At 48.5% G+C, this 27,854-nt stretch overlaps 12 non-coding genes and 2 pseudogenes across 12 annotated transcripts; all 14 read left to right on the top strand.

Annotated features, from left to right (window-relative positions):
- Positions 1-1,274: 1,274 nt before the first annotated feature.
- LOC142262402 (U2 spliceosomal RNA) lies at positions 1,275-1,465 on the top strand. The gene has a single exon (XR_012729793.1). It is a non-coding gene; the product is annotated as a U2 spliceosomal RNA (small nuclear RNA).
- A 1,387-nt stretch (positions 1,466-2,852) lies between these two features.
- LOC142262403 (U2 spliceosomal RNA) lies at positions 2,853-3,043 on the top strand. Its single transcript, XR_012729794.1, has one exon. It is a non-coding gene; the product is annotated as a U2 spliceosomal RNA (small nuclear RNA).
- Positions 3,044-4,430: 1,387 nt separating this feature from the next.
- On the top strand, positions 4,431-4,621 carry LOC142262404 (U2 spliceosomal RNA). Its single transcript, XR_012729795.1, has one exon. It is a non-coding gene; the product is annotated as a U2 spliceosomal RNA (small nuclear RNA).
- A 1,387-nt stretch (positions 4,622-6,008) lies between these two features.
- Positions 6,009-6,199, top strand: LOC142262405 (U2 spliceosomal RNA). Its single transcript, XR_012729796.1, has one exon. It is a non-coding gene; the product is annotated as a U2 spliceosomal RNA (small nuclear RNA).
- A 1,387-nt stretch (positions 6,200-7,586) lies between these two features.
- On the top strand, positions 7,587-7,777 carry LOC142262407 (U2 spliceosomal RNA). Its single transcript, XR_012729798.1, has one exon. It is a non-coding gene; the product is annotated as a U2 spliceosomal RNA (small nuclear RNA).
- A 1,387-nt stretch (positions 7,778-9,164) lies between these two features.
- LOC142262408 (U2 spliceosomal RNA) lies at positions 9,165-9,355 on the top strand. Its single transcript, XR_012729799.1, has one exon. It is a non-coding gene; the product is annotated as a U2 spliceosomal RNA (small nuclear RNA).
- Positions 9,356-10,742: 1,387 nt separating this feature from the next.
- On the top strand, positions 10,743-10,846 carry LOC142262476 (U2 spliceosomal RNA; annotated as a pseudogene).
- A 5,429-nt stretch (positions 10,847-16,275) lies between these two features.
- LOC142262448 (U2 spliceosomal RNA) lies at positions 16,276-16,480 on the top strand (annotated as a pseudogene).
- Positions 16,481-17,867: 1,387 nt separating this feature from the next.
- On the top strand, positions 17,868-18,058 carry LOC142262409 (U2 spliceosomal RNA). The gene has a single exon (XR_012729800.1). It is a non-coding gene; the product is annotated as a U2 spliceosomal RNA (small nuclear RNA).
- A 1,387-nt stretch (positions 18,059-19,445) lies between these two features.
- On the top strand, positions 19,446-19,636 carry LOC142262410 (U2 spliceosomal RNA). Its single transcript, XR_012729801.1, has one exon. It is a non-coding gene; the product is annotated as a U2 spliceosomal RNA (small nuclear RNA).
- Positions 19,637-21,023: 1,387 nt separating this feature from the next.
- Positions 21,024-21,214, top strand: LOC142262412 (U2 spliceosomal RNA). The gene has a single exon (XR_012729802.1). It is a non-coding gene; the product is annotated as a U2 spliceosomal RNA (small nuclear RNA).
- Positions 21,215-22,601: 1,387 nt separating this feature from the next.
- Positions 22,602-22,792, top strand: LOC142262413 (U2 spliceosomal RNA). The gene has a single exon (XR_012729803.1). It is a non-coding gene; the product is annotated as a U2 spliceosomal RNA (small nuclear RNA).
- Positions 22,793-24,179: 1,387 nt separating this feature from the next.
- LOC142262414 (U2 spliceosomal RNA) lies at positions 24,180-24,370 on the top strand. The gene has a single exon (XR_012729804.1). It is a non-coding gene; the product is annotated as a U2 spliceosomal RNA (small nuclear RNA).
- A 1,387-nt stretch (positions 24,371-25,757) lies between these two features.
- Positions 25,758-25,948, top strand: LOC142262415 (U2 spliceosomal RNA). Its single transcript, XR_012729805.1, has one exon. It is a non-coding gene; the product is annotated as a U2 spliceosomal RNA (small nuclear RNA).
- The last annotated feature ends 1,906 nt before the right edge of the window (positions 25,949-27,854 follow it).

Raw genomic sequence — 27,854 nt, forward strand, 5'->3', positions numbered from 1 at the left:
TTTTCACACTTCCTCCTTTTGTTTTTTATCTTCACACTTTTGACTTTCTTTATTCATCCAAATAGCAAACTCATCACCACTCAACCTGACCAACTCGGCTATGTCCCCGTGCTGCAGTTCTCTGTCTTATCTAGATCATTTGCAATTGAATGGAATAGATCCCTTTTGGACAAAGTGGATTCACCTGCTGCTGCAGTGACCACAGGTGTGATAACATCTAGAATTGGCATCTGGTGCGATCTCTCCGCTTCCACTCCAAAGAAAGTTACCTGTTTATTCCTATCATGCATTGGTTTTTGGGGTTTTCTTTGAGTAATGATGATCTCTTTAGTAGTCTGTTGGCGCCCTCTCCTGGAGGAATAGTTTGCTTGCTCTTGGACATTCTAAAAGAGAGGTCATGATAGACATTGAGCTTCTGAGCTCAATTGGGGACAGTCATGGGTGATGAATGTTTGCAACCTACTGCGAAGCCTCATACCGCAATATAAGGAACGTCAAATACTAAGAAAGGGCGGCCTATGAAAGAATTACTACTTTCAATAAGTACACTTAAACGGCTAATTGGGAATAGAAAAACTGTAAAAAGCCCTCTGAGAAAGCCCCCCTCTAACCTTTGATAGTAAGCTTTTCTGTAGTCTGCCTGTTGATGTATTTTCCGTTTGAACTGTGCACAACATGAAGAGACGGAACACTGGCGGCTTGTCACAATGCCCCCCGATGACATCACAATAGCGCTGCTGCCTAGAAAACAAGCTGCGCAGAAGAAGTTGTTCTTTGGGTGGGAGGGTGGGCTAGTGGAAGGAGGGGGCAATCTCTTTTTTTCCCGGGTGGTAGGGGGATGACAGGAGAAGGGAAGCGGGTGGTGAGAAAGGTACAGAGGGCAGGGTTTGGGGGCTGGGAAGGAAAGGGAAAAGATTAGGGTTTGGGGATGATGAAAGGGCTTTCTACGGGTAAGGATGGCAAAGGGTGGCAGTGACGGAAAGTCAGGCAACCTGTCCTGTCCGTCTTTTTGTATCGTGAATTGGAAAGACTGCAAGGGGGAGGGGAGTTGCTTGCGCCCTAAAGGAGGAGTTATTCAGATTCATTGCAGTGGGCGGCGGCTGCAAAACGCACCATTCTTCTTGTTTTGGCTCTGCAAAGCAGCCTTTTCAAGGGTTGGCTTGGGTGACAAAATGTCTTGTGTAGGCGTGGGTTTGTCTCCCTCTCGCTCTCTCGCCCTAAGATGTGTCCGGCATAGGCCAGGGTGCCACTCGAGGCCCAAACCAATTCTGGTTATCGCTTCTCGGCCTTTTGGCTAAGATCAAGTGTAGTATCTGTTCTTATCAGTTTAATATCTGATACGTCCCCTATCTGGGGACCATATATTAAATGGATTTTTAGAACAGGGAGATGGAAAAAGAGCTTGCTCTGTCCACTCCACGCATTGACCTGGTATTGCAGTACCTCCAGGAACGGTGCACCCCTTCTTAACCCAGTTTCCAAAAGCAGAACTCAATTCACCTGATTCATATTAGCCCGATTTAATGAATTGGAAGAAAGCATACGTCTTCATATGCACCTCAATTTGGCCCATTCACTTTTCACACTTCCTCCTTTTGTTTTTTATCTTTCACACTTTTGACTTTCTTTATTCATCCAAATAGCAAACTCATCACCACTCAACCTGACCAACTCGGCTATGTCCCCGTGCTGCAGTTCTCTGTCTTATCTAGATCATTTGCAATTGAATGGAATAGATCCCTTTTGGACAAAGTGGATTCACCTGCTGCTGCAGTGACCACAGGTGTGATAACATCTAGAATTGGCATCTGGTGCGATCTCTCCGCTTCCACTCCAAAGAAAGTTACCTGTTTATTCCTATCATGCATTGGTTTTTGGGGTTTTCTTTGAGTAATGATGATCTCTTTAGTAGTCTGTTGGCGCCCTCTCCTGGAGGAATAGTTTGCTTGCTCTTGGACATTCTAAAAGAGAGGTCATGATAGACATTGAGCTTCTGAGCTCAATTGGGGACAGTCATGGGTGATGAATGTTTGCAACCTACTGCGAAGCCTCATACCGCAATATAAGGAACGTCAAATACTAAGAAAGGGCGGCCTATGAAAGAATTACTACTTTCAATAAGTACACTTAAACGGCTAATTGGGAATAGAAAAACTGTAAAAAGCCCTCTGAGAAAGCCCCCCTCTAACCTTTGATAGTAAGCTTTTCTGTAGTCTGCCTGTTGATGTATTTTCCGTTTGAACTGTGCACAACATGAAGAGACGGAACACTGGCGGCTTGTCACAATGCCCCCCGATGACATCACAATAGCGCTGCTGCCTAGAAAACAAGCTGCGCAGAAGAAGTTGTTCTTTGGGTGGGAGGGTGGGCTAGTGGAAGGAGGGGGCAATCTCTTTTTTTCCCGGGTGGTAGGGGGATGACAGGAGAAGGGAAGCGGGTGGTGAGAAAGGTACAGAGGGCAGGGTTTGGGGGCTGGGAAGGAAAGGGAAAAGATTAGGGTTTGGGGATGATGAAAGGGCTTTCTACGGGTAAGGATGGCAAAGGGTGGCAGTGACGGAAAGTCAGGCAACCTGTCCTGTCCGTCTTTTTGTATCGTGAATTGGAAAGACTGCAAGGGGGAGGGGAGTTGCTTGCGCCCTAAAGGAGGAGTTATTCAGATTCATTGCAGTGGGCGGCGGCTGCAAAACGCACCATTCTTCTTGTTTTGGCTCTGCAAAGCAGCCTTTTCAAGGGTTGGCTTGGGTGACAAAATGTCTTGTGTAGGCGTGGGTTTGTCTCCCTCTCGCTCTCTCTCCCTAAGATGTGTCCGGCATAGGCCAGGGTGCCACTCGAGGCCCAAACCAATTCTGGTTATCGCTTCTCGGCCTTTTGGCTAAGATCAAGTGTAGTATCTGTTCTTATCAGTTTAATATCTGATACGTCCCCTATCTGGGGACCATATATTAAATGGATTTTTAGAACAGGGAGATGGAAAAAGAGCTTGCTCTGTCCACTCCACGCATTGACCTGGTATTGCAGTACCTCCAGGAACGGTGCACCCCTTCTTAACCCAGTTTCCAAAAGCAGAACTCAATTCACCTGATTCATATTAGCCCGATTTAATGAATTGGAAGAAAGCATACGTCTTCATATGCACCTCAATTTGGCCCATTCACTTTTCACACTTCCTCCTTTTGTTTTTTATCTTTCACACTTTTGACTTTCTTTATTCATCCAAATAGCAAACTCATCACCACTCAACCTGACCAACTCGGCTATGTCCCCGTGCTGCAGTTCTCTGTCTTATCTAGATCATTTGCAATTGAATGGAATAGATCCCTTTTGGACAAAGTGGATTCACCTGCTGCTGCAGTGACCACAGGTGTGATAACATCTAGAATTGGCATCTGGTGCGATCTCTCCGCTTCCACTCCAAAGAAAGTTACCTGTTTATTCCTATCATGCATTGGTTTTTGGGGTTTTCTTTGAGTAATGATGATCTCTTTAGTAGTCTGTTGGCGCCCTCTCCTGGAGGAATAGTTTGCTTGCTCTTGGACATTCTAAAAGAGAGGTCATGATAGACATTGAGCTTCTGAGCTCAATTGGGGACAGTCATGGGTGATGAATGTTTGCAACCTACTGCGAAGCCTCATACCGCAATATAAGGAACGTCAAATACTAAGAAAGGGCGGCCTATGAAAGAATTACTACTTTCAATAAGTACACTTAAACGGCTAATTGGGAATAGAAAAACTGTAAAAAGCCCTCTGAGAAAGCCCCCCTCTAACCTTTGATAGTAAGCTTTTCTGTAGTCTGCCTGTTGATGTATTTTCCGTTTGAACTGTGCACAACATGAAGAGACGGAACACTGGCGGCTTGTCACAATGCCCCCCGATGACATCACAATAGCGCTGCTGCCTAGAAAACAAGCTGCGCAGAAGAAGTTGTTCTTTGGGTGGGAGGGTGGGCTAGTGGAAGGAGGGGGCAATCTCTTTTTTTCCCGGGTGGTAGGGGGATGACAGGAGAAGGGAAGCGGGTGGTGAGAAAGGTACAGAGGGCAGGGTTTGGGGGCTGGGAAGGAAAGGGAAAAGATTAGGGTTTGGGGATGATGAAAGGGCTTTCTACGGGTAAGGATGGCAAAGGGTGGCAGTGACGGAAAGTCAGGCAACCTGTCCTGTCCGTCTTTTTGTATCGTGAATTGGAAAGACTGCAAGGGGGAGGGGAGTTGCTTGCGCCCTAAAGGAGGAGTTATTCAGATTCATTGCAGTGGGCGGCGGCTGCAAAACGCACCATTCTTCTTGTTTTGGCTCTGCAAAGCAGCCTTTTCAAGGGTTGGCTTGGGTGACAAAATGTCTTGTGTAGGCGTGGGTTTGTCTCCCTCTCGCTCTCTCTCCCTAAGATGTGTCCGGCATAGGCCAGGGTGCCACTCGAGGCCCAAACCAATTCTGGTTATCGCTTCTCGGCCTTTTGGCTAAGATCAAGTGTAGTATCTGTTCTTATCAGTTTAATATCTGATACGTCCCCTATCTGGGGACCATATATTAAATGGATTTTTAGAACAGGGAGATGGAAAAAGAGCTTGCTCTGTCCACTCCACGCATTGACCTGGTATTGCAGTACCTCCAGGAACGGTGCACCCCTTCTTAACCCAGTTTCCAAAAGCAGAACTCAATTCACCTGATTCATATTAGCCCGATTTAATGAATTGGAAGAAAGCATACGTCTTCATATGCACCTCAATTTGGCCCATTCACTTTTCACACTTCCTCCTTTTGTTTTTTATCTTTCACACTTTTGACTTTCTTTATTCATCCAAATAGCAAACTCATCACCACTCAACCTGACCAACTCGGCTATGTCCCCGTGCTGCAGTTCTCTGTCTTATCTAGATCATTTGCAATTGAATGGAATAGATCCCTTTTGGACAAAGTGGATTCACCTGCTGCTGCAGTGACCACAGGTGTGATAACATCTAGAATTGGCATCTGGTGCGATCTCTCCGCTTCCACTCCAAAGAAAGTTACCTGTTTATTCCTATCATGCATTGGTTTTTGGGGTTTTCTTTGAGTAATGATGATCTCTTTAGTAGTCTGTTGGCGCCCTCTCCTGGAGGAATAGTTTGCTTGCTCTTGGACATTCTAAAAGAGAGGTCATGATAGACATTGAGCTTCTGAGCTCAATTGGGGACAGTCATGGGTGATGAATGTTTGCAACCTACTGCGAAGCCTCATACCGCAATATAAGGAACGTCAAATACTAAGAAAGGGCGGCCTATGAAAGAATTACTACTTTCAATAAGTACACTTAAACGGCTAATTGGGAATAGAAAAACTGTAAAAAGCCCTCTGAGAAAGCCCCCCTCTAACCTTTGATAGTAAGCTTTTCTGTAGTCTGCCTGTTGATGTATTTTCCGTTTGAACTGTGCACAACATGAAGAGACGGAACACTGGCGGCTTGTCACAATGCCCCCCGATGACATCACAATAGCGCTGCTGCCTAGAAAACAAGCTGCGCAGAAGAAGTTGTTCTTTGGGTGGGAGGGTGGGCTAGTGGAAGGAGGGGGCAATCTCTTTTTTTCCCGGGTGGTAGGGGGATGACAGGAGAAGGGAAGCGGGTGGTGAGAAAGGTACAGAGGGCAGGGTTTGGGGGCTGGGAAGGAAAGGGAAAAGATTAGGGTTTGGGGATGATGAAAGGGCTTTCTACGGGTAAGGATGGCAAAGGGTGGCAGTGACGGAAAGTCAGGCAACCTGTCCTGTCCGTCTTTTTGTATCGTGAATTGGAAAGACTGCAAGGGGGAGGGGAGTTGCTTGCGCCCTAAAGGAGGAGTTATTCAGATTCATTGCAGTGGGCGGCGGCTGCAAAACGCACCATTCTTCTTGTTTTGGCTCTGCAAAGCAGCCTTTTCAAGGGTTGGCTTGGGTGACAAAATGTCTTGTGTAGGCGTGGGTTTGTCTCCCTCTCGCTCTCTCTCCCTAAGATGTGTCCGGCATAGGCCAGGGTGCCACTCGAGGCCCAAACCAATTCTGGTTATCGCTTCTCGGCCTTTTGGCTAAGATCAAGTGTAGTATCTGTTCTTATCAGTTTAATATCTGATACGTCCCCTATCTGGGGACCATATATTAAATGGATTTTTAGAACAGGGAGATGGAAAAAGAGCTTGCTCTGTCCACTCCACGCATTGACCTGGTATTGCAGTACCTCCAGGAACGGTGCACCCCTTCTTAACCCAGTTTCCAAAAGCAGAACTCAATTCACCTGATTCATATTAGCCCGATTTAATGAATTGGAAGAAAGCATACGTCTTCATATGCACCTCAATTTGGCCCATTCACTTTTCACACTTCCTCCTTTTGTTTTTTATCTTTCACACTTTTGACTTTCTTTATTCATCCAAATAGCAAACTCATCACCACTCAACCTGACCAACTCGGCTATGTCCCCGTGCTGCAGTTCTCTGTCTTATCTAGATCATTTGCAATTGAATGGAATAGATCCCTTTTGGACAAAGTGGATTCACCTGCTGCTGCAGTGACCACAGGTGTGATAACATCTAGAATTGGCATCTGGTGCGATCTCTCCGCTTCCACTCCAAAGAAAGTTACCTGTTTATTCCTATCATGCATTGGTTTTTGGGGTTTTCTTTGAGTAATGATGATCTCTTTAGTAGTCTGTTGGCGCCCTCTCCTGGAGGAATAGTTTGCTTGCTCTTGGACATTCTAAAAGAGAGGTCATGATAGACATTGAGCTTCTGAGCTCAATTGGGGACAGTCATGGGTGATGAATGTTTGCAACCTACTGCGAAGCCTCATACCGCAATATAAGGAACGTCAAATACTAAGAAAGGGCGGCCTATGAAAGAATTACTACTTTCAATAAGTACACTTAAACGGCTAATTGGGAATAGAAAAACTGTAAAAAGCCCTCTGAGAAAGCCCCCCTCTAACCTTTGATAGTAAGCTTTTCTGTAGTCTGCCTGTTGATGTATTTTCCGTTTGAACTGTGCACAACATGAAGAGACGGAACACTGGCGGCTTGTCACAATGCCCCCCGATGACATCACAATAGCGCTGCTGCCTAGAAAACAAGCTGCGCAGAAGAAGTTGTTCTTTGGGTGGGAGGGTGGGCTAGTGGAAGGAGGGGGCAATCTCTTTTTTTCCCGGGTGGTAGGGGGATGACAGGAGAAGGGAAGCGGGTGGTGAGAAAGGTACAGAGGGCAGGGTTTGGGGGCTGGGAAGGAAAGGGAAAAGATTAGGGTTTGGGGATGATGAAAGGGCTTTCTACGGGTAAGGATGGCAAAGGGTGGCAGTGACGGAAAGTCAGGCAACCTGTCCTGTCCGTCTTTTTGTATCGTGAATTGGAAAGACTGCAAGGGGGAGGGGAGTTGCTTGCGCCCTAAAGGAGGAGTTATTCAGATTCATTGCAGTGGGCGGCGGCTGCAAAACGCACCATTCTTCTTGTTTTGGCTCTGCAAAGCAGCCTTTTCAAGGGTTGGCTTGGGTGACAAAATGTCTTGTGTAGGCGTGGGTTTGTCTCCCTCTCGCTCTCTCTCCCTAAGATGTGTCCGGCATAGGCCAGGGTGCCACTCGAGGCCCAAACCAATTCTGGTTATCGCTTCTCGGCCTTTTGGCTAAGATCAAGTGTAGTATCTGTTCTTATCAGTTTAATATCTGATACGTCCCCTATCTGGGGACCATATATTAAATGGATTTTTAGAACAGGGAGATGGAAAAAGAGCTTGCTCTGTCCACTCCACGCATTGACCTGGTATTGCAGTACCTCCAGGAACGGTGCACCCCTTCTTAACCCAGTTTCCAAAAGCAGAACTCAATTCACCTGATTCATATTAGCCCGATTTAATGAATTGGAAGAAAGCATACGTCTTCATATGCACCTCAATTTGGCCCATTCACTTTTCACACTTCCTCCTTTTGTTTTTTATCTTTCACACTTTTGACTTTCTTTATTCATCCAAATAGCAAACTCATCACCACTCAACCTGACCAACTCGGCTATGTCCCCGTGCTGCAGTTCTCTGTCTTATCTAGATCATTTGCAATTGAATGGAATAGATCCCTTTTGGACAAAGTGGATTCACCTGCTGCTGCAGTGACCACAGGTGTGATAACATCTAGAATTGGCATCTGGTGCGATCTCTCCGCTTCCACTCCAAAGAAAGTTACCTGTTTATTCCTATCATGCATTGGTTTTTGGGGTTTTCTTTGAGTAATGATGATCTCTTTAGTAGTCTGTTGGCGCCCTCTCCTGGAGGAATAGTTTGCTTGCTCTTGGACATTCTAAAAGAGAGGTCATGATAGACATTGAGCTTCTGAGCTCAATTGGGGACAGTCATGGGTGATGAATGTTTGCAACCTACTGCGAAGCCTCATACCGCAATATAAGGAACGTCAAATACTAAGAAAGGGCGGCCTATGAAAGAATTACTACTTTCAATAAGTACACTTAAACGGCTAATTGGGAATAGAAAAACTGTAAAAAGCCCTCTGAGAAAGCCCCCCTCTAACCTTTGATAGTAAGCTTTTCTGTAGTCTGCCTGTTGATGTATTTTCCGTTTGAACTGTGCACAACATGAAGAGACGGAACACTGGCGGCTTGTCACAATGCCCCCCAATGACATCACAATAGCGCTGCTGCCTAGAAAACAAGCTGCGCAGAAGAAGTTGTTCTTTGGGTGGGAGGGTGGGCTAGTGGAAGGAGGGGGCAATCTCTTTTTTTCCCGGGTGGTAGGGGGATGACAGGAGAAGGGAAGCGGGTGGTGAGAAAGGTACAGAGGGCAGGGTTTGGGGGCTGGGAAGGAAAGGGAAAAGATTAGGGTTTGGGGATGATGAAAGGGCTTTCTACGGGTAAGGATGGCAAAGGGTGGCAGTGACGGAAAGTCAGGCAACCTGTCCTGTCCGTCTTTTTGTATCGTGAATTGGAAAGACTGCAAGGGGGAGGGGAGTTGCTTGCGCCCTAAAGGAGGAGTTATTCAGATTCATTGCAGTGGGCGGCGGCTGCAAAACGCACCATTCTTCTTGTTTTGGCTCTGCAAAGCAGCCTTTTCAAGGGTTGGCTTGGGTGACAAAATGTCTTGTGTAGGCGTGGGTTTGTCTCCCTCTCGCTCTCTCTCCCTAAGATGTGTCCGGCATAGGCCAGGGTGCCACTCGAGGCCCAAACCAATTCTGGTTATCGCTTCTCGGCCTTTTGGCTAAGATCAAGTGTAGTATCTGTTCTTATCAGTTTAATATCTGATACGTCCCCTATCTGGGGACCATATATTAAATGGATTTTTAGAACAGGGAGATGGAAAAAGAGCTTGCTCTGTCCACTCCACGCATTGACCTGGTATTGCAGTACCTCCAGGAACGGTGCACCCCTTCTTAACCCAGTTTCCAAAAGCAGAACTCAATTCACCTGATTCATATTAGCCCGATTTAATGAATTGGAAGAAAGCATACGTCTTCATATGCACCTCAATTTGGCCCATTCACTTTTCACACTTCCTCCTTTTGTTTTTTATCTTTCACACTTTTGACTTTCTTTATTCATCCAAATAGCAAACTCATCACCACTCAACCTGACCAACTCGGCTATGTCCCCGTGCTGCAGTTCTCTGTCTTATCTAGATCATTTGCAATTGAATGGAATAGATCCCTTTTGGACAAAGTGGATTCACCTGCTGCTGCAGTGACCACAGGTGTGATAACATCTAGAATTGGCATCTGGTGCGATCTCTCCGCTTCCACTCCAAAGAAAGTTACCTGTTTATTCCTATCATGCATTGGTTTTTGGGGTTTTCTTTGAGTAATGATGATCTCTTTAGTAGTCTGTTGGCGCCCTCTCCTGGAGGAATAGTTTGCTTGCTCTTGGACATTCTAAAAGAGAGGTCATGATAGACATTGAGCTTCTGAGCTCAATTGGGGACAGTCATGGGTGATGAATGTTTGCAACCTACTGCGAAGCCTCATACCGCAATATAAGGAACGTCAAATACTAAGAAAGGGCGGCCTATGAAAGAATTACTACTTTCAATAAGTACACTTAAACGGCTAATTGGGAATAGAAAAACTGTAAAAAGCCCTCTGAGAAAGCCCCCCTCTAACCTTTGATAGTAAGCTTTTCTGTAGTCTGCCTGTTGATGTATTTTCCGTTTGAACTGTGCACAACATGAAGAGACGGAACACTGGCGGCTTGTCACAATGCCCCCCGATGACATCACAATAGCGCTGCTGCCTAGAAAACAAGCTGCGCAGAAGAAGTTGTTCTTTGGGTGGGAGGGTGGGCTAGTGGAAGGAGGGGGCAATCTCTTTTTTTCCCGGGTGGTAGGGGGATGACAGGAGAAGGGAAGCGGGTGGTGAGAAAGGTACAGAGGGCAGGGTTTGGGGGCTGGGAAGGAAAGGGAAAAGATTAGGGTTTGGGGATGATGAAAGGGCTTTCTACGGGTAAGGATGGCAAAGGGTGGCAGTGACGGAAAGTCAGGCAACCTGTCCTGTCCGTCTTTTTGTATCGTGAATTGGAAAGACTGCAAGGGGGAGGGGAGTTGCTTGCGCCCTAAAGGAGGAGTTATTCAGATTCATTGCAGTGGGCGGCGGCTGCAAAACGCACCATTCTTCTTGTTTTGGCTCTGCAAAGCAGCCTTTTCAAGGGTTGGCTTGGGTGACAAAATGTCTTGTGTAGGCGTGGGTTTGTCTCCCTCTCGCTCTCTCTCCCTAAGATGTGTCCGGCATAGGCCAGGGTGCCACTCGAGGCCCAAACCAATTCTGGTTATCGCTTCTCGGCCTTTTGGCTAAGATCAAGTGTAGTATCTGTTCTTATCAGAACAAACTGAGCTAGCTACACTTGACGAGATACGATCAGGGAGACAAGCTCCGAAGCCCAGCCGAGACCGAAAGAGGGAGATCGGACGGAAGAAGAGCTTGGCAGAAAGAAGCAAGAAGACGAAGGCTCGGAGAAGACTTGGGGAGACCAGAGGAACTTCGAGGAGGAACACAGCGGGAGAAGACACCCGGAGAAGAATCCAAGATCCAGCTCCGGGAACTCAAGCAGGAACCAGCCATGGCAAGCAAGCCAGAGAAGGCAGCCAGGAAGGCTCAGGACCCAGGGACCTCCAGGAAGGCTCATCCAGAGGCTTCTTCGGCCCAAGAGGCCCCTACCTCCGACGCCAGCCAGCCGGAGGGAGCCCGGACGCCGCCTGAAAAGGCTCCAACCCTGGAGCCTTGGATGCGGCAGACGGTCGCCCTGAAGCTAAAGGCGGTGGATGGTAGGTTGCCGGACATGTCCAGCGACGTGTTCTGCAAGAAGATGATTCTGGATCAGGGCTTCTCCAGGGCGGAAACCCTGAGTGTCCAGACCTTCATGACTGGCATTTTTCTGGTAACCTTTGCCACGGTGAATGCCTGCAGGAGATACTGGGAGGCGATGAACGCAGCGATGCCGGACTCCCCTTTTCATTCTTTTTTAGGATCCTGTCCTATACAGAGGGATGAGAAGAGGATCACGGTCTCCATGCGGAACCCGCACACCCCAGGAAGAGACATCTCCACGTTCCTGGGACGTCTCTGCACAGTGGTGAGGGAGCCATCCCACATCCTTAACGGCAACGGATTCTGGACGGGTAAGTGGTCAGTAACCGTTCGACTCTACAGGGAACCAGCATCCGAGGATGGTCTCCAGCACCTGCCCCCGACATTCTCTCTGGGAAACTCCTATGGTCTCATCTACTACCCGGACATGCCACACAACTGCAGGAAATGTGGCGGGAAAGGGCATTCGATGAAGACCTGCAAGGAGGACGCCTGCAGGGTTTGCCGGGTGACAGGACACAGCTCCAAGGACTGCCCAAAGAAGAAGACTTGCAACCTATGTGGACAGGCGGACCACCTTTACAAGGACTGCCCACAGCGGGAGAAATCCTGGGCAAGGGTTGCCGCGGCGACCCAGTATCGGGTAGTCACAGCTTCGTCGACCAAGGCAGCTACGACCAAGGCCACAGAGGCCAAGGACAAGGCGGCCAAGAACCCGGCGACCGTGGCTCCAGCCGATGCCCCAGCAGCCACGGAGTCCAGGGAAAAGAAGGGTAAGAAAACTGCTGCCCCCTCCCTGGTCCCCCCCCCTGTCACCCCTGTCCAAACCCCTCCCCCCCCGGCCAACCCTACTGAGGATTCCACTACCTCCACCTCATTTCCCTACTCCTCAGCTGGTCTCCTCACCCCCCCCCCAAAGCCCACTCTCCCTCCCCAGACCATGAGAGCAGAGGGCCTCAGCACTCTTGCACTTTTCACCGAGGAGGATTTTCCAGCTCTTGTCTCCTCAGGTACAGGCCAAAGGAAAAGGAAGGTGGAAGATAGTCCTGTCGCAGAACCTTCCAAGCTGTTCATTGTGGACCTTAACCCACCCCAGGAAGAGGAGGATGGCCTCCTCCCAGAACCGGACGTGTTGGAGCAGATGGTGGAGTCCCTTGTGGCCGAAGAAGAAATGGAGGAGTCGGAAGCCACTGAGGCACCATCCCTGCTTGATCAGCTAGCAGAAGAGGGTCTGCTGGAGATACCCTTACCAGCAGGTGCCAAAGAGGAAGAACCGCCCGACCGGAGTGGTAACTAAGGCACACCGCCTGCTCTAACTTTCTCTTTCCTCCAATGACTGCTAACATTAACATCTTTTCCATTAATGTTAGGAGCATCAGAGACAAGTTCCGACGTCAGACAATTTTTGCGTTCCTTAACACTCAGTCTAGTGATGTATTTTTCCTGCAGGAATGCTCCCTTCCCTCCTCTAGGTCCTTCAACCATCTGGCCAGGGAGTGGACCCATGGCCCATCCTACTGGTCTGGCGGGGGCGACTGTAGGTCCGCGGGGGTCGCCGTGCTGATCAGGGGAAGCGCCTTCACATTGGACTCTGTTCAGGAAATCGTCTGCGGCAGGTTACTGCTCGTGGATGGCACCTGGGCGGGAGAACCTGTCAGGTTCATCAATGTGTATGCTTCTCCTGTGAAGAGCGATCGACTGGAGCTCCTCCAAGCCCTGCGCCCTCAGCTCGCTACCGCCAGGACGGTAGTGATGGCCGGGGATTTCAACTGCCCGATTGAGGAGGATGGACGCAGTTCTGGAACGGCTGCCAAGTTGGACGTCACATCCAAACTGCTCATTGAGATGGTGACCGAAGCCTCTCTTGTGGACGTTGTTGGCTCCATCGGACACGGATCCGTGAACTATTCATGGTGCCGATCCGATGGCTCGCTGCGTTCCAGGATTGACTTTGTGTTTACCTCTCGGGCGGTTGGGCGGAGTGGGCACTCGATGGTCCCCTGCTTCTTCTCTGACCACAGAGCCATTCACTTTCAAGGTGTGCTGGGCCATGGCTTCCCCATTGGCCCGGGCTCCTGGAAGCTGAACTGCTCTCTGCTGGAAAAGGGTGAGATTCTGGAGGAGCTTAGAGCTGCCTACTCCACGTGGCGGGCCTACAAGGCGGGCTTCCAGTCTGTTTCTGACTGGTGGGAATACGTTAAACTCGAGTTCCGTTTCTTCTTTCAGGCAAAGAGTCAACAACAGGCGTGTCTGAAGAGGAGGGACTTCAGGAGACTCCAGCGTGAGCTGCGTTCCCTGCAGGACCTTCTTCGATGCGGCTGGGACGTGAGAGAGGAGCTGGAGGAGACTAAGAGGAGCCTGAAAAGGCACTTCGAGGAGGAGTCCGAGCGAATTGTCTTCCGTTCCAAAGTGGAGAACCTGGAGAAGGGTGAGAAATGTAACTCGTTCTTTTTCAGGAAACTCCACGCCGGTCACACGCCCATGAATGAACTACGAGACGAGAGTGGAAACATGCGACGCGGGAAAGAGAACGTGATGAAGGTCGTCAGCGACTTCTACAGCGAACTCTACGCCCGCAAGACTACTGACCCCGAGGCCGCCGATAAGTTCCTGTCAGGTATCACTAACCATCTTGACCCTGCAGACGCGGCGGCCATGGATGTTCCTCTGACGGTGGACGAGCTGCTCTCGGCCGCCAAATCCTTTAGTTCTGGCAGGACACCGGGCAGTGACGGCCTCCCAGCAGAGCTCTATGTAGCGCTGGGGGACCTAATCTGTCCGGACCTGTTAGGGCTGTATGAGGAGATGGTGGTGGAGGGCAGAATGCCTCCATCTCTGAGGGAAGGAATGGTCACGATCCTGTACAAGCGTAAAGGAGAGAGGTGCGACCTGAAGAATTGGCGTCCCATCACCCTTCTGAACGTCGACTACAAGATCCTGGCCAAGACGATGGCAACGAGATTGAAGACTGTTATCGGACGGATCATCCACCCGGATCAGACCTGCGGCATCCCCGGACGTCGCATCGCAGACAGCCTGGCTCTCATGCGGGACACGGTCGAGTACATCAAAGCCCGCCGGGTGCACGCAGCCCTGATCTCGTTGGATCAGGAAAAGGCCTTCGACCGTGTTTCCCATGAGTTCCTGGGCAAAGCTCTGCACAGGTTAGGTTTGGGTAACATGTTTTGCTTGTATGTCCAACTAATGTATTTTGATATTCACAGCTCGGTATTGGTGAACGGCTGGAAGACTGACCCCTTCCCGGTCCTCTCAGGGGTCAGACAAGGCTGTCCTCTGTCACCTCTTCTTTTTGTTTGTGTTATAGAACTCTTTGCAGAGGCTATCCGGCGGAATGGAGAGATCAGAGGGATCACCGCACCAGGACCAGAACGCTTCGAGGTCAAGTGCTCGCTCTACATGGACGACGTGACCGTCTTCTGCGCGGACCGGCGCTCAGTCGACACCCTCGTCCAGACCTGTGAGACCTTCGGACGGGCTTCGGGAGCCAAAGTCAACTGCGGGAAGTCGGAAGCCATGCTCTTCGGGGACTGGCAGCCGGCCTCTTCCGCCCCCTTCCCTTTCAGCATCCAGCCGGATTTCATCAAGGTTCTTGGAGTCTGGTTCGGGAAGGAAGGAGCAGCCCTCAAGTCCTGGGAGGAACGCTTGACCAAGATCACCCAACGGATCGGTCTGTGGAGCCTCAGACGCCTCACCTGTGAGGGCAAAGCACTGGTCCTGCGTAACGAGGTACTGCCCGTGCTGCAGTACACGGCCCAGGCCTGGCCCCCCCTTGCCACCGTGTGCAGGGCCATTACCAGGACGGTGTTTCGTTTTGTCTGGGGATCCAAGATGGACAGAGTAAAGCGGAGCATCATGTACAAGGATCCTCGCAAGGGTGGGAAGGGCGTACCCGATATCCCCACCCTCCTGCGATCCTCCTTCGTATGTGACTGCGTTCGCCGAACTCTGCGAGTCAAGAGAGGTTCCGCGGGTGGGTCCATGTCTCGCTTCTTCCTGCTCCCCCTTTGGAGACGGTTAGGCTGGGACAAGTGGGACAGCTCCTTCCCCTACAACTGGACGGCGCCATGGTTCTACGGAGACGTGGTTCGGTTTGTGAGGGAACACCAACTGGAGGGACTCAAGCCTGATTTGTGGAAGCCAAAGACTATCCACAAACTCATCAGAGCCAAGGACGAAATGGAGAACATTCCAGGACTTCATCACGACACACTGGAGACTGTTTGGACAAACGTGTCATCGGCTGGATTGACCAACGGGCACAAGGACTTGTCATGGATGGCGATACAGGGCGGACTGCCCGTCCGGTCATTCATGCACGCCCGGAACCTGTGCAAAACCCGGTACTGCCCAAGGTGCCCCTTCGTGGAGGAAACATCGCTGCACGCCTTTTGGGACTGCCGTTTCGCACAGCGCCTGTTGGTTGCCCTGGAGGATGACCTGAGGAACTCCGTCCCCAGAGGGAGCCTATCGTACCATTCCGTACTTTATGGACTCTTCCCTGGGACTCACACCGTTGGAGCCATCCAGGAGGCTTGGCGCCTTATGAACTGCTTTAAGGACGCTATATGGGTCGCCAGGAACCGGCTCATCTTGAAGAGGGAGAGGATGTCTATCCAGGATTGCCGCAGGCTGACCCACAGCCTGCTCAGAGACTATTCCATCATGGACAGTCCGGACGACAGCGCCGAGGAGGAGGTTTAGACCTCTTCCATGCCCCCTCCCTCCTTTTCCCGTTATGTGCGTCTTTCAATAAAGCTTCGGGCCTGTGATTTCCCCACCCTATCCCCCTTTTCCCCTACCCCCATCCCCCAATCGCCGGTTCGTCGTTATTTATTGTCTAACTTTTTCTTTCAGCTTGAGTGTTATGGATAAGCATAGGAGGGTGATGTATAGTTTAGTGCGTCGTACTCTATGGCTATGTAAGAAGGATTGTATAGTTCTGTGTGTACGGGGCTGCGGCACTGTACACGGTTTGTTACCTTTTTGTGAGTAGTGCATGATAATAAAGATGCTGTTAAATCAAAAAATCTGTTCTTATCAGTTTAATATCTGATACGTCCCCTATCTGGGGACCATATATTAAATGGATTTTTAGAACAGGGAGATGGAAAAAGAGCTTGCTCTGTCCACTCCACGCATTGACCTGGTATTGCAGTACCTCCAGGAACGGTGCACCCCTTCTTAACCCAGTTTCCAAAAGCAGAACTCAATTCACCTGATTCATATTAGCCCGATTTAATGAATTGGAAGAAAGCATACGTCTTCATATGCACCTCAATTTGGCCCATTCACTTTTCACACTTCCTCCTTTTGTTTTTTATCTTTCACACTTTTGACTTTCTTTATTCATCCAAATAGCAAACTCATCACCACTCAACCTGACCAACTCGGCTATGTCCCCGTGCTGCAGTTCTCTGTCTTATCTAGATCATTTGCAATTGAATGGAATAGATCCCTTTTGGACAAAGTGGATTCACCTGCTGCTGCAGTGACCACAGGTGTGATAACATCTAGAATTGGCATCTGGTGCGATCTCTCCGCTTCCACTCCAAAGAAAGTTACCTGTTTATTCCTATCATGCATTGGTTTTTGGGGTTTTCTTTGAGTAATGATGATCTCTTTAGTAGTCTGTTGGCGCCCTCTCCTGGAGGAATAGTTTGCTTGCTCTTGGACATTCTAAAAGAGAGGTCATGATAGACATTGAGCTTCTGAGCTCAATTGGGGACAGTCATGGGTGATGAATGTTTGCAACCTACTGCAAAGCCTCATACCGCAATATAAGGAACGTCAAATACTAAGAAAGGGCGGCCTATGAAAGAATTACTACTTTCAATAAGTACACTTAAACGGCTAATTGGGAATAGAAAAACTGTAAAAAGCCCTCTGAGAAAGCCCCCCTCTAACCTTTGATAGTAAGCTTTTCTGTAGTCTGCCTGTTGATGTATTTTCCGTTTGAACTGTGCACAACATGAAGAGACGGAACACTGGCGGCTTGTCACAATGCCCCCCGATGACATCACAATAGCGCTGCTGCCTAGAAAACAAGCTGCGCAGAAGAAGTTGTTCTTTGGGTGGGAGGGTGGGCTAGTGGAAGGAGGGGGCAATCTCTTTTTTTCCCGGGTGGTAGGGGGATGACAGGAGAAGGGAAGCGGGTGGTGAGAAAGGTACAGAGGGCAGGGTTTGGGGGCTGGGAAGGAAAGGGAAAAGATTAGGGTTTGGGGATGATGAAAGGGCTTTCTACGGGTAAGGATGGCAAAGGGTGGCAGTGACGGAAAGTCAGGCAACCTGTCCTGTCCGTCTTTTTGTATCGTGAATTGGAAAGACTGCAAGGGGGAGGGGAGTTGCTTGCGCCCTAAAGGAGGAGTTATTCAGATTCATTGCAGTGGGCGGCGGCTGCAAAACGCACCATTCTTCTTGTTTTGGCTCTGCAAAGCAGCCTTTTCAAGGGTTGGCTTGGGTGACAAAATGTCTTGTGTAGGCGTGGGTTTGTCTCCCTCTCGCTCTCTCTCCCTAAGATGTGTCCGGCATAGGCCAGGGTGCCACTCGAGGCCCAAACCAATTCTGGTTATCGCTTCTCGGCCTTTTGGCTAAGATCAAGTGTAGTATCTGTTCTTATCAGTTTAATATCTGATACGTCCCCTATCTGGGGACCATATATTAAATGGATTTTTAGAACAGGGAGATGGAAAAAGAGCTTGCTCTGTCCACTCCACGCATTGACCTGGTATTGCAGTACCTCCAGGAACGGTGCACCCCTTCTTAACCCAGTTTCCAAAAGCAGAACTCAATTCACCTGATTCATATTAGCCCGATTTAATGAATTGGAAGAAAGCATACGTCTTCATATGCACCTCAATTTGGCCCATTCACTTTTCACACTTCCTCCTTTTGTTTTTTATCTTTCACACTTTTGACTTTCTTTATTCATCCAAATAGCAAACTCATCACCACTCAACCTGACCAACTCGGCTATGTCCCCGTGCTGCAGTTCTCTGTCTTATCTAGATCATTTGCAATTGAATGGAATAGATCCCTTTTGGACAAAGTGGATTCACCTGCTGCTGCAGTGACCACAGGTGTGATAACATCTAGAATTGGCATCTGGTGCGATCTCTCCGCTTCCACTCCAAAGAAAGTTACCTGTTTATTCCTATCATGCATTGGTTTTTGGGGTTTTCTTTGAGTAATGATGATCTCTTTAGTAGTCTGTTGGCGCCCTCTCCTGGAGGAATAGTTTGCTTGCTCTTGGACATTCTAAAAGAGAGGTCATGATAGACATTGAGCTTCTGAGCTCAATTGGGGACAGTCATGGGTGATGAATGTTTGCAACCTACTGCGAAGCCTCATACCGCAATATAAGGAACGTCAAATACTAAGAAAGGGCGGCCTATGAAAGAATTACTACTTTCAATAAGTACACTTAAACGGCTAATTGGGAATAGAAAAACTGTAAAAAGCCCTCTGAGAAAGCCCCCCTCTAACCTTTGATAGTAAGCTTTTCTGTAGTCTGCCTGTTGATGTATTTTCCGTTTGAACTGTGCACAACATGAAGAGACGGAACACTGGCGGCTTGTCACAATGCCCCCCGATGACATCACAATAGCGCTGCTGCCTAGAAAACAAGCTGCGCAGAAGAAGTTGTTCTTTGGGTGGGAGGGTGGGCTAGTGGAAGGAGGGGGCAATCTCTTTTTTTCCCGGGTGGTAGGGGGATGACAGGAGAAGGGAAGCGGGTGGTGAGAAAGGTACAGAGGGCAGGGTTTGGGGGCTGGGAAGGAAAGGGAAAAGATTAGGGTTTGGGGATGATGAAAGGGCTTTCTACGGGTAAGGATGGCAAAGGGTGGCAGTGACGGAAAGTCAGGCAACCTGTCCTGTCCGTCTTTTTGTATCGTGAATTGGAAAGACTGCAAGGGGGAGGGGAGTTGCTTGCGCCCTAAAGGAGGAGTTATTCAGATTCATTGCAGTGGGCGGCGGCTGCAAAACGCACCATTCTTCTTGTTTTGGCTCTGCAAAGCAGCCTTTTCAAGGGTTGGCTTGGGTGACAAAATGTCTTGTGTAGGCGTGGGTTTGTCTCCCTCTCGCTCTCTCTCCCTAAGATGTGTCCGGCATAGGCCAGGGTGCCACTCGAGGCCCAAACCAATTCTGGTTATCGCTTCTCGGCCTTTTGGCTAAGATCAAGTGTAGTATCTGTTCTTATCAGTTTAATATCTGATACGTCCCCTATCTGGGGACCATATATTAAATGGATTTTTAGAACAGGGAGATGGAAAAAGAGCTTGCTCTGTCCACTCCACGCATTGACCTGGTATTGCAGTACCTCCAGGAACGGTGCACCCCTTCTTAACCCAGTTTCCAAAAGCAGAACTCAATTCACCTGATTCATATTAGCCCGATTTAATGAATTGGAAGAAAGCATACGTCTTCATATGCACCTCAATTTGGCCCATTCACTTTTCACACTTCCTCCTTTTGTTTTTTATCTTTCACACTTTTGACTTTCTTTATTCATCCAAATAGCAAACTCATCACCACTCAACCTGACCAACTCGGCTATGTCCCCGTGCTGCAGTTCTCTGTCTTATCTAGATCATTTGCAATTGAATGGAATAGATCCCTTTTGGACAAAGTGGATTCACCTGCTGCTGCAGTGACCACAGGTGTGATAACATCTAGAATTGGCATCTGGTGCGATCTCTCCGCTTCCACTCCAAAGAAAGTTACCTGTTTATTCCTATCATGCATTGGTTTTTGGGGTTTTCTTTGAGTAATGATGATCTCTTTAGTAGTCTGTTGGCGCCCTCTCCTGGAGGAATAGTTTGCTTGCTCTTGGACATTCTAAAAGAGAGGTCATGATAGACATTGAGCTTCTGAGCTCAATTGGGGACAGTCATGGGTGATGAATGTTTGCAACCTACTGCGAAGCCTCATACCGCAATATAAGGAACGTCAAATACTAAGAAAGGGCGGCCTATGAAAGAATTACTACTTTCAATAAGTACACTTAAACGGCTAATTGGGAATAGAAAAACTGTAAAAAGCCCTCTGAGAAAGCCCCCCTCTAACCTTTGATAGTAAGCTTTTCTGTAGTCTGCCTGTTGATGTATTTTCCGTTTGAACTGTGCACAACATGAAGAGACGGAACACTGGCGGCTTGTCACAATGCCCCCCGATGACATCACAATAGCGCTGCTGCCTAGAAAACAAGCTGCGCAGAAGAAGTTGTTCTTTGGGTGGGAGGGTGGGCTAGTGGAAGGAGGGGGCAATCTCTTTTTTTCCCGGGTGGTAGGGGGATGACAGGAGAAGGGAAGCGGGTGGTGAGAAAGGTACAGAGGGCAGGGTTTGGGGGCTGGGAAGGAAAGGGAAAAGATTAGGGTTTGGGGATGATGAAAGGGCTTTCTACGGGTAAGGATGGCAAAGGGTGGCAGTGACGGAAAGTCAGGCAACCTGTCCTGTCCGTCTTTTTGTATCGTGAATTGGAAAGACTGCAAGGGGGAGGGGAGTTGCTTGCGCCCTAAAGGAGGAGTTATTCAGATTCATTGCAGTGGGCGGCGGCTGCAAAACGCACCATTCTTCTTGTTTTGGCTCTGCAAAGCAGCCTTTTCAAGGGTTGGCTTGGGTGACAAAATGTCTTGTGTAGGCGTGGGTTTGTCTCCCTCTCGCTCTCTCTCCCTAAGATGTGTCCGGCATAGGCCAGGGTGCCACTCGAGGCCCAAACCAATTCTGGTTATCGCTTCTCGGCCTTTTGGCTAAGATCAAGTGTAGTATCTGTTCTTATCAGTTTAATATCTGATACGTCCCCTATCTGGGGACCATATATTAAATGGATTTTTAGAACAGGGAGATGGAAAAAGAGCTTGCTCTGTCCACTCCACGCATTGACCTGGTATTGCAGTACCTCCAGGAACGGTGCACCCCTTCTTAACCCAGTTTCCAAAAGCAGAACTCAATTCACCTGATTCATATTAGCCCGATTTAATGAATTGGAAGAAAGCATACGTCTTCATATGCACCTCAATTTGGCCCATTCACTTTTCACACTTCCTCCTTTTGTTTTTTATCTTTCACACTTTTGACTTTCTTTATTCATCCAAATAGCAAACTCATCACCACTCAACCTGACCAACTCGGCTATGTCCCCGTGCTGCAGTTCTCTGTCTTATCTAGATCATTTGCAATTGAATGGAATAGATCCCTTTTGGACAAAGTGGATTCACCTGCTGCTGCAGTGACCACAGGTGTGATAACATCTAGAATTGGCATCTGGTGCGATCTCTCCGCTTCCACTCCAAAGAAAGTTACCTGTTTATTCCTATCATGCATTGGTTTTTGGGGTTTTCTTTGAGTAATGATGATCTCTTTAGTAGTCTGTTGGCGCCCTCTCCTGGAGGAATAGTTTGCTTGCTCTTGGACATTCTAAAAGAGAGGTCATGATAGACATTGAGCTTCTGAGCTCAATTGGGGACAGTCATGGGTGATGAATGTTTGCAACCTACTGCGAAGCCTCATACCGCAATATAAGGAACGTCAAATACTAAGAAAGGGCGGCCTATGAAAGAATTACTACTTTCAATAAGTACACTTAAACGGCTAATTGGGAATAGAAAAACTGTAAAAAGCCCTCTGAGAAAGCCCCCCTCTAACCTTTGATAGTAAGCTTTTCTGTAGTCTGCCTGTTGATGTATTTTCCGTTTGAACTGTGCACAACATGAAGAGACGGAACACTGGCGGCTTGTCACAATGCCCCCCGATGACATCACAATAGCGCTGCTGCCTAGAAAACAAGCTGCGCAGAAGAAGTTGTTCTTTGGGTGGGAGGGTGGGCTAGTGGAAGGAGGGGGCAATCTCTTTTTTTCCCGGGTGGTAGGGGGATGACAGGAGAAGGGAAGCGGGTGGTGAGAAAGGTACAGAGGGCAGGGTTTGGGGGCTGGGAAGGAAAGGGAAAAGATTAGGGTTTGGGGATGATGAAAGGGCTTTCTACGGGTAAGGATGGCAAAGGGTGGCAGTGACGGAAAGTCAGGCAACCTGTCCTGTCCGTCTTTTTGTATCGTGAATTGGAAAGACTGCAAGGGGGAGGGGAGTTGCTTGCGCCCTAAAGGAGGAGTTATTCAGATTCATTGCAGTGGGCGGCGGCTGCAAAACGCACCATTCTTCTTGTTTTGGCTCTGCAAAGCAGCCTTTTCAAGGGTTGGCTTGGGTGACAAAATGTCTTGTGTAGGCGTGGGTTTGTCTCCCTCTCGCTCTCTCTCCCTAAGATGTGTCCGGCATAGGCCAGGGTGCCACTCGAGGCCCAAACCAATTCTGGTTATCGCTTCTCGGCCTTTTGGCTAAGATCAAGTGTAGTATCTGTTCTTATCAGTTTAATATCTGATACGTCCCCTATCTGGGGACCATATATTAAATGGATTTTTAGAACAGGGAGATGGAAAAAGAGCTTGCTCTGTCCACTCCACGCATTGACCTGGTATTGCAGTACCTCCAGGAACGGTGCACCCCTTCTTAACCCAGTTTCCAAAAGCAGAACTCAATTCACCTGATTCATATTAGCCCGATTTAATGAATTGGAAGAAAGCATACGTCTTCATATGCACCTCAATTTGGCCCATTCACTTTTCACACTTCCTCCTTTTGTTTTTTATCTTTCACACTTTTGACTTTCTTTATTCATCCAAATAGCAAACTCATCACCACTCAACCTGACCAACTCGGCTATGTCCCCGTGCTGCAGTTCTCTGTCTTATCTAGATCATTTGCAATTGAATGGAATAGATCCCTTTTGGACAAAGTGGATTCACCTGCTGCTGCAGTGACCACAGGTGTGATAACATCTAGAATTGGCATCTGGTGCGATCTCTCCGCTTCCACTCCAAAGAAAGTTACCTGTTTATTCCTATCATGCATTGGTTTTTGGGGTTTTCTTTGAGTAATGATGATCTCTTTAGTAGTCTGTTGGCGCCCTCTCCTGGAGGAATAGTTTGCTTGCTCTTGGACATTCTAAAAGAGAGGTCATGATAGACATTGAGCTTCTGAGCTCAATTGGGGACAGTCATGGGTGATGAATGTTTGCAACCTACTGCGAAGCCTCATACCGCAATATAAGGAACGTCAAATACTAAGAAAGGGCGGCCTATGAAAGAATTACTACTTTCAATAAGTACACTTAAACGGCTAATTGGGAATAGAAAAACTGTAAAAAGCCCTCTGAGAAAGCCCCCCTCTAACCTTTGATAGTAAGCTTTTCTGTAGTCTGCCTGTTGATGTATTTTCCGTTTGAACTGTGCACAACATGAAGAGACGGAACACTGGCGGCTTGTCACAATGCCCCCCGATGACATCACAATAGCGCTGCTGCCTAGAAAACAAGCTGCGCAGAAGAAGTTGTTCTTTGGGTGGGAGGGTGGGCTAGTGGAAGGAGGGGGCAATCTCTTTTTTTCCCGGGTGGTAGGGGGATGACAGGAGAAGGGAAGCGGGTGGTGAGAAAGGTACAGAGGGCAGGGTTTGGGGGCTGGGAAGGAAAGGGAAAAGATTAGGGTTTGGGGATGATGAAAGGGCTTTCTACGGGTAAGGATGGCAAAGGGTGGCAGTGACGGAAAGTCAGGCAACCTGTCCTGTCCGTCTTTTTGTATCGTGAATTGGAAAGACTGCAAGGGGGAGGGGAGTTGCTTGCGCCCTAAAGGAGGAGTTATTCAGATTCATTGCAGTGGGCGGCGGCTGCAAAACGCACCATTCTTCTTGTTTTGGCTCTGCAAAGCAGCCTTTTCAAGGGTTGGCTTGGGTGACAAAATGTCTTGTGTAGGCGTGGGTTTGTCTCCCTCTCGCTCTCTCTCCCTAAGATGTGTCCGGCATAGGCCAGGGTGCCACTCGAGGCCCAAACCAATTCTGGTTATCGCTTCTCGGCCTTTTGGCTAAGATCAAGTGTAGTATCTGTTCTTATCAGTTTAATATCTGATACGTCCCCTATCTGGGGACCATATATTAAATGGATTTTTAGAACAGGGAGATGGAAAAAGAGCTTGCTCTGTCCACTCCACGCATTGACCTGGTATTGCAGTACCTCCAGGAACGGTGCACCCCTTCTTAACCCAGTTTCCAAAAGCAGAACTCAATTCACCTGATTCATATTAGCCCGATTTAATGAATTGGAAGAAAGCATACGTCTTCATATGCACCTCAATTTGGCCCATTCACTTTTCACACTTCCTCCTTTTGTTTTTTATCTTTCACACTTTTGACTTTCTTTATTCATCCAAATAGCAAACTCATCACCACTCAACCTGACCAACTCGGCTATGTCCCCGTGCTGCAGTTCTCTGTCTTATCTAGATCATTTGCAATTGAATGGAATAGATCCCTTTTGGACAAAGTGGATTCACCTGCTGCTGCAGTGACCACAGGTGTGATAACATCTAGAATTGGCATCTGGTGCGATCTCTCCGCTTCCACTCCAAAGAAAGTTACCTGTTTATTCCTATCATGCATTGGTTTTTGGGGTTTTCTTTGAGTAATGATGATCTCTTTAGTAGTCTGTTGGCGCCCTCTCCTGGAGGAATAGTTTGCTTGCTCTTGGACATTCTAAAAGAGAGGTCATGATAGACATTGAGCTTCTGAGCTCAATTGGGGACAGTCATGGGTGATGAATGTTTGCAACCTACTGCGAAGCCTCATACCGCAATATAAGGAACGTCAAATACTAAGAAAGGGCGGCCTATGAAAGAATTACTACTTTCAATAAGTACACTTAAACGGCTAATTGGGAATAGAAAAACTGTAAAAAGCCCTCTGAGAAAGCCCCCCTCTAACCTTTGATAGTAAGCTTTTCTGTAGTCTGCCTGTTGATGTATTTTCCGTTTGAACTGTGCACAACATGAAGAGACGGAACACTGGCGGCTTGTCACAATGCCCCCCGATGACATCACAATAGCGCTGCTGCCTAGAAAACAAGCTGCGCAGAAGAAGTTGTTCTTTGGGTGGGAGGGTGGGCTAGTGGAAGGAGGGGGCAATCTCTTTTTTTCCCGGGTGGTAGGGGGATGACAGGAGAAGGGAAGCGGGTGGTGAGAAAGGTACAGAGGGCAGGGTTTGGGGGCTGGGAAGGAAAGGGAAAAGATTAGGGTTTGGGGATGATGAAAGGGCTTTCTACGGGTAAGGATGGCAAAGGGTGGCAGTGACGGAAAGTCAGGCAACCTGTCCTGTCCGTCTTTTTGTATCGTGAATTGGAAAGACTGCAAGGGGGAGGGGAGTTGCTTGCGCCCTAAAGGAGGAGTTATTCAGATTCATTGCAGTGGGCGGCGGCTGCAAAACGCACCATTCTTCTTGTTTTGGCTCTGCAAAGCAGCCTTTTCAAGGGTTGGCTTGGGTGACAAAATGTCTTGTGTAGGCGTGGGTTTGTCTCCCTCTCGCTCTCTCTCCCTAAGATGTGTCCGGCATAGGCCAGGGTGCCACTCGAGGCCCAAACCAATTCTGGTTATCGCTTCTCGGCCTTTTGGCTAAGATCAAGTGTAGTATCTGTTCTTATCAGTTTAATATCTGATACGTCCCCTATCTGGGGACCATATATTAAATGGATTTTTAGAACAGGGAGATGGAAAAAGAGCTTGCTCTGTCCACTCCACGCATTGACCTGGTATTGCAGTACCTCCAGGAACGGTGCACCCCTTCTTAACCCAGTTTCCAAAAGCAGAACTCAATTCACCTGATTCATATTAGCCCGATTTAATGAATTGGAAGAAAGCATACGTCTTCATATGCACCTCAATTTGGCCCATTCACTTTTCACACTTCCTCCTTTTGTTTTTTATCTTTCACACTTTTGACTTTCTTTATTCATCCAAATAGCAAACTCATCACCACTCAACCTGACCAACTCGGCTATGTCCCCGTGCTGCAGTTCTCTGTCTTATCTAGATCATTTGCAATTGAATGGAATAGATCCCTTTTGGACAAAGTGGATTCACCTGCTGCTGCAGTGACCACAGGTGTGATAACATCTAGAATTGGCATCTGGTGCGATCTCTCCGCTTCCACTCCAAAGAAAGTTACCTGTTTATTCCTATCATGCATTGGTTTTTGGGGTTTTCTTTGAGTAATGATGATCTCTTTAGTAGTCTGTTGGCGCCCTCTCCTGGAGGAATAGTTTGCTTGCTCTTGGACATTCTAAAAGAGAGGTCATGATAGACATTGAGCTTCTGAGCTCAATTGGGGACAGTCATGGGTGATGAATGTTTGCAACCTACTGCGAAGCCTCATACCGCAATATAAGGAACGTCAAATACTAAGAAAGGGCGGCCTATGAAAGAATTACTACTTTCAATAAGTACACTTAAACGGCTAATTGGGAATAGAAAAACTGTAAAAAGCCCTCTGAGAAAGCCCCCCTCTAACCTTTGATAGTAAGCTTTTCTGTAGTCTGCCTGTTGATGTATTTTCCGTTTGAACTGTGCACAACATGAAGAGACGGAACACTGGCGGCTTGTCACAATGCCCCCCGATGACATCACAATAGCGCTGCTGCCTAGAAAACAAGCTGCGCAGAAGAAGTTGTTCTTTGGGTGGGAGGGTGGGCTAGTGGAAGGAGGGGGCAATCTCTTTTTTTCCCGGGTGGTAGGGGGATGACAGGAGAAGGGAAGCGGGTGGTGAGAAAGGTACAGAGGGCAGGGTTTGGGGGCTGGGAAGGAAAGGGAAAAGATTAGGGTTTGGGGATGATGAAAGGGCTTTCTACGGGTAAGGATGGCAAAGGGTGGCAGTGACGGAAAGTCAGGCAACCTGTCCTGTCCGTCTTTTTGTATCGTGAATTGGAAAGACTGCAAGGGGGAGGGGAGTTGCTTGCGCCCTAAAGGAGGAGTTATTCAGATTCATTGCAGTGGGCGGCGGCTGCAAAACGCACCATTCTTCTTGTTTTGGCTCTGCAAAGCAGCCTTTTCAAGGGTTGGCTTGGGTGACAAAATGTCTTGTGTAGGCGTGGGTTTGTCTCCCTCTCGCTCTCTCTCCCTAAGATGTGTCCGGCATAGGCCAGGGTGCCACTCGAGGCCCAAACCAATTCTGGTTATCGCTTCTCGGCCTTTTGGCTAAGATCAAGTGTAGTGTTGTTCGAAGAGGTGGTTTAAGCTCCAGGCCACCTTAGTACAATGATACAATGCACACTGGAAGGTTGCACTTGCTAGTACTCTGGGTGGATAGTATATTCATCTAGAGGAAAACATGGCCCTACCAGGATCGAGGCTATTAGACTGAGTAAGGGTGGGGGGCTATGGTACAACGTGCCCCAGGACTGACGACCCTGGAGTGAGTCTGAGCTTGCTGGCTTGGGACCCCGGCAAGCCTTGGGCTCTGTAGCACACCGTACCTTGCCTTTTCATACTTTTTGAGCATATTATCCTATCCCGGCCTTCTGGCTAGGAAGGGAAATTTTTATAATCCCGGTCGGAGGTCTGGTCAGCTTTGGGCTGAGAAACTAACACCCGGTTGGAGGTCTGGGTCAGCTTCGGCTGAGAAACCAACACCCGGTTGGAGGTCTGGGTCAGCTTCGGCTGAGAAACCAACACCCGGTTGGAGGTCCGGTTAGCC

The sequence above is a fragment of the Anomaloglossus baeobatrachus genome, unplaced genomic scaffold (assembly GCF_048569485.1).
Source record: "Anomaloglossus baeobatrachus isolate aAnoBae1 unplaced genomic scaffold, aAnoBae1.hap1 Scaffold_2452, whole genome shotgun sequence".
NCBI lineage: Eukaryota > Metazoa > Chordata > Amphibia > Anura > Aromobatidae > Anomaloglossus > Anomaloglossus baeobatrachus.